The sequence below is a fragment of the Wolffia australiana genome, chromosome 12, assembly GCF_029677425.1.
Source record: "Wolffia australiana isolate 7733 chromosome 12, ASM2967742v1".
Taxonomy (NCBI): Eukaryota; Viridiplantae; Streptophyta; class Magnoliopsida; order Alismatales; family Araceae; genus Wolffia; species Wolffia australiana.
In genome coordinates, this window is record NC_135846.1 from 8,406,887 (window position 1) to 8,412,886 (window position 6,000).

Below are 6,000 nucleotides of genomic sequence, written 5' to 3' on the forward strand. Positions count from 1 at the left end.
AGTCCTTAAGTGCAATGTGGTACTTAATGTGCTCAAATTTGTTAAGATGCACTTAAGTGGCTATAGAGATTTAGGATTTTAAGACTGGCACCCACAAAAAAAGCTCACATCAATATTAGTGTGCAACTTGAAGTTTATTATAGCTAGATGATATAGGATGATCTCTAAGGTAATGTACTATATTTCAATGAAGTGGTACTCGACTGAAATTTCTTGAGGGATAAAAAAGGCTTAAATAACATATTAGGTTAAGTGGGTATTGTATGACCTAAGGGTGGGGGGGAGATGAATAAGGATATTTGAATTAGTCACTCTAATCTTGTGAACTATTTGAAATATGGTCTACCTATTTAGGAAATGATATCAAGGATAGGATAGACTCTATTTATTTTTATACAGCTTAGGATTGCCCTTAATGTTATTTGGGGGCATCCATACAAATGTGATGATGAGCTCTAACCCCAATGTTTTATGAATAGGCCAAAAAAACTCTGGAGTTAACATGGAACAATGATACCAAGAAAATGAAATGTCGGTGAAGCTATATCATCCTCAGGCCCACAAAGTCTTCCCCATAGTGGAGATTCTTGACCTCCTTGGAATTAATCCCCAAAGCTTTCTGTTATTTAGCCTCCAAAGACTTCACCTAGTAAACACCCAAAACATACTAGGTTACACTTCAGGTTTTTAAAAAATGAATAATCCAAATACTCACATATGTGCCAATAATTTCAACCAAAGAGATCTTCAAGGATATTTAATAAGAAATAAGCACCAAATTTAATTCAATGGAAATACTTTGAATACGTTGAATAATTTGAAAATTATATACGCTATTATATGTTGATGTAGACTTAATCACTTTTTTTGATCAAATTCACATCCATTTGAAGATGTGTTGATTTGAAGGTTCTTTGTTTTAAATCTCGCCAAAGCACTTCTGCATTTTCTCCTCTTGAATATAAATCTCCAAATACTGCATTAAAAACTATTACTAAGCTATCCAAAGAACCAAGAGATTGTGAAGAATAAGGCGTTGAGTTTATGATATTAAATTTGCATGAACTCCTGCAAACCATCTTCCAAGTTGGCTAGTTTCTTCTTCTTGAGGTTTTTTATGGTCTACTTTGTTCTCCCCCATATCCTCTTCAACTCTAGATCAACTACCATGATGCTAGATAATATGATTTTTATGAAAATAGAAACAATTCTTATTTTCGATAAATCCACAAAACATATTAGCATAATTATCCAAAGGATGATCTTCAAACCATGGTCGTTGACAATGTAAATCTTTGGCCATGGTATTTTTCTTGTAATTTCTTCAATCCTTCATCAAACCGTACTATTCTAGAGCCTATGGGTTCATATAGATGTTAGTGATAACCTTCATGTCCATACCAACATTTCTGAAGGCACAAATTCTAGGGTGCAGTCTTGTTCTCATTGTAACTTATTTAAAACTGCACACAAGGAAATGGATCTGTGATGATGTTAGTAACAAACGTAATATTGATAATTTTCCCAAAAATGTTTAGTAAGATTTTGCAGAAGGCCAAGTCTCATATTTTCTCTCTGAAGTACGATTTTTTACCAAAAGAGAGAATAAGTATATTTGAAATTTAGGGCTATATCTGCCTACCTGGACTTTGAAAGTGAAAGGTGAAAGTTTTTAATTTTCATAAATCGAACAGTAACATACATTTAATATGAGAGATAAAAATAAGAAAACATAACAGTTTGAATTATAAATCATCATTATTAGACTTTTGCTATTCACTTTATAAACCATAAAAATAAAACCAATAGTTGGATTTCTTCCATGAATGAAACTTCAAAAAATTCCTAATTTTTTATGTCTTAAGTAACCTTATTAAAAATATTATACATATTACATTTTATTTATCTTTTTTTAAATTTCTATAAAATAACTTATTCATTCAGATATTAATATCTAAGGTTAATAGGTCAGTCCATGTTGGCCATCGCATTTTCACTAGCCAAATGATGTCTGAGAAACATAAAATTTGACCAATGATATATTACCTGGTTGTCAACTAGTCATAACCTTTCAATTTCTAACTCCATAATTTGTCCCCCTCACCAAATGATCAAACAACACATGTCTTTACATACAAAGGTACTCATCTAATGCATGTGTGAGTCGCATATTTTGAGTCATTTGATGTAAACTGTTCCAGTGAAGATTGACTTAGCGTAATCCACTTTGAATATTCATTAAAACAGAAAGTTAGGCATTTGAGTAAAATGTACTTGGCCTAAGACAGCGATTGGGGTGAGGATATTAAGTTAGAAAGACTCTAAGACAAAATATCCACATGGCACACAATCTATCATCCCCTTATTGTCAAAAAAGAGCACGACCCAGAAGAGTCTCATCGAATTACATGGCAGCACAACAAGAAAGACCTTGAGTAAACAAGATTTTTTGATAATCCTAAAGATGGTGTGCAATTAACATGAGTTAAGTTGTGTGATTGGAGTTTAAGTTTATGTAAGGAATTAATAAATTTCCTTCTGTATACATGTAGAAAGAATAGTATGAGAACATGGTTTGTCCATAAAGAGACAGTTATCCACAAATGTATGAGTTTAAAATTTTAATTAAGGCAAAAAGTAGAGGAACAAAGAAATATTTATAAGTACTATTTTATAATTTTTGAATTATTTTCAATTTAAAAGAAGATAAATAAAATATTAAATTTAATGAAAAAAGGAATGGGTTTCATGAAAATTTGGGAAGAGATAAGATAGATGGGTAATTGAATTCTATTTGAACATAAAACTCCTAATCTAGAGAAAGAAAATAGGGAAAATGATTAAAAAAAATTAGCAAGATTTTGGGAAAAATTTGTTTTTCAATTAACAATCGAATTCCTATTTTCAATTGCGTGACAATAATCCTTATAAGAAACATTCATCGTATTATTCCATTATGTGAACTTTGTTGCATAAAAAAGGAGGTATAAAGTCACTATCCCTAGCCATAGGATCTACTCCTAGGTACCAGCTACGGTTCTAAGTCTAGGTAAGCTCAGATACCACTTGTTAGTTTAAGTGGCTAAGAAATAATCTCGGGGGGGGCGAAGGGTAAATTAGATTCTCTAGCTATATAGTTTTTTTATTTCATTTTTTTAATTAAGGAATTTCTGTGTCAACAATGAGGGTAGAGGAAATGGGAGATAATTATTATTTTTAGATATCTTAGGCTAATAATTAATGCTGTTTGGGGGTATCTGTCTCGAGGCGATGATGTGTCCTAACCATCATTGTGTGAATGCCCCCCAAGCAAATCACTTGGAAATTTGTCTGAACAAGGATACTGAAAAAGGAAAAAGTCGATGAAGCTTTGTCATGCTAAACCCCCAAGTCTTCGATGAAACAAACATCACTTGACCTACTTCAACTTGGCCCCTAAAGCCTTAATCTGACTAACTACAAAGATCTAGAAAGAATAATATGTTTATGAACAATATCTTCTCTTCAAAAACACTTAATATGATAATTCCTTTGTAGTATTCAAGACAAGACCTAATTTTATGTATTTCAATATGAATATTTTTAGATCAGAAATTTATTAATTCAGAGATAAAATTCATAAATCTAATTATGACTTGTAGTAATACCTCCTTGTTTGTGATGGTTGTTTCCTCAAGTCCTCTTCTCCTCCATGTTTCTTTTTGGAGGAAGTTTGTTGATTCATGTTTGACCTTTAATGCTTAAAGCTCAAATCTGTTTCTTATTCCTCCACCAAATGAGACGATCCCATCTAGAATGGTTTTGTAACACAATTTTGCAGAGCTGTTATCTCACATAAAATGTTTAAAACCAAATCAGATAAACATCCAGAGATCAATCTATCCACATTCTTAGTTTACAACCTGGTTTCTATACGTCCAACTTCAAACCCCTGTAACTGTTTCAAAAGTCAATAGAAAGATGCCATTACAGGTTTTTTTGATTTGTATGGATGTTAGGAATTATTTATAAGTTGCATGAAATCTCAAAATCAATATAATTAAAAAATTCAAACTTATCATAAGGTCAAGGATGTGTGAATTTCTGAGGTCAGCCTTTTTTCCTTTGAATCTTGAAACTCCCAACATCAAAAACCATGATGCTAAGTTCTATGGATTGGGATTTATGTTAGGAACAAATTTTATCTTCAGAAAATGCTAAACGACTGCTTGAAATTTTCTACTGGGTTTGAAAGATCTCTCTTGCTTTTGGACTGCAATTTTCTAGGGGTAAAGAGAAGGGGGTTTGAAATTAAGGCTCAAAACTCTATATATGGACTTAGAAATCAGAAAGGACATCATGGTATTGTTTCAAAAGTCGAACAATCATAATGATTATGATTAGACAATATAAAACTGTAATCATTTTAATTTTAAATTTTTATATTTACTATTTTGTCGTAGGTTCACTATACCTTCAAGTGATAAAGTAAACACTAGCCATTATGGCAAGAATTTCAGCTTTTAAATTAATCTGAAACTTTTAGGTATATTTACAATATCATTTTATCACTATATAACCATTGGATACTAATAATTTTATGTAATTAATTTCTATAAAATTATCAGTAAATTCAGCCTTTAATACTCAAAGGTATTAGGAATTTGAAGAAGTTATTAAACCAATCAAATGAAGCAAGTTCAGAACAATATTTGAATAGTGAAAGAACTATGTTAATCTTCATGTCATAGAAAGTACAAGTCCTAAATACATGATTTGACTTGTTCACCAGATGGTCAAACTAAGTAGCGTTTTAGTAAACCTAAGGCTGCTATTTTATCTTCACTTACAAACAGTCAACTATTGGACTTAGGAAATATTGTGCTTTGTTCACAACCCTTATTCATGCATGGATTAATTTGAAGATTTCTCAAAACACACATTTAAACATTTTACTAAAATGCACTTTAAGCTTAATGTTCACCTAGAAGTATAATATTTGACTCCAAAAGCTGTTGTGGCCTTCCAGGCCAACTAGAAGTGGGGGTAGCTGCCTTCATTTTTTTCCTCTATATAGTTTTAAATCAATCCAATTTTATTTATGGAGTGAGTAGAAAATGGGGAGACTACCATAAAAATTTTGGGCTCTATCCTGTGGCGCATCTTTAGATATCACAATCATAATTTGGCTTATCATCATCCATTGGAAAATATTTCTAGAAAATATGGGAATAACCATTATCTGAATATAAAATTAATTTTATGAATAAATATAGATTCAGAAAGTTGATGAAAATATCTAAATATTGAGAGAAGGATAAAATCACACTAAAGGCTGTCATAATCAATTTAAACCATGATACATGCAAACATGGACATTACGATGCATAAATTTTACTAATTATCCATGATGTTTTCAGGTGAATTTGCATGTTATGATTGTTAAGAAATACTCTTTGTAACCAAAACAGTTTCTTTGTTGATGCATTGTATGCGTATTAATAGCCAGTCACAACCAATATCCACCAACATAGGCTAATACAAAGAAAGTTCCCATAAGAAGTCACACAACCCATTGGAAGGGAAAAAGCACGCCCACATCAAAAACCAAAAATCATACCCATTTTATCTTCAAGTACACTTTACACACATGAGCCTACAAGTGTGGGAGTGGGTTATTATGTTCCAAAGACAATTGCATATAGCTTGCAATTAAAGGTTTTCCATTAGGAGATAACCTCAATTCAATCAGAAACCAGCTCAACCCATAAAAACATTGAATAAGGGAAAACACATAATAACATTCTCAAGAAGAAGTTATCAGTTCAAACATTAGGATGTCAGAACCACATAAATACATACAAGGTTCCCTACATACCTAAGAATAATATTAGTTCAAACAATCCATCCCTGGAAATGGTCTAGATGGCAAGAGTTATCTTCTCTTAACATGAGGAACGTGACCCCATCCTAATCCCACTCAACTGGAAGATCCCCTTTCTTTCAATAAAAATCTCCCGA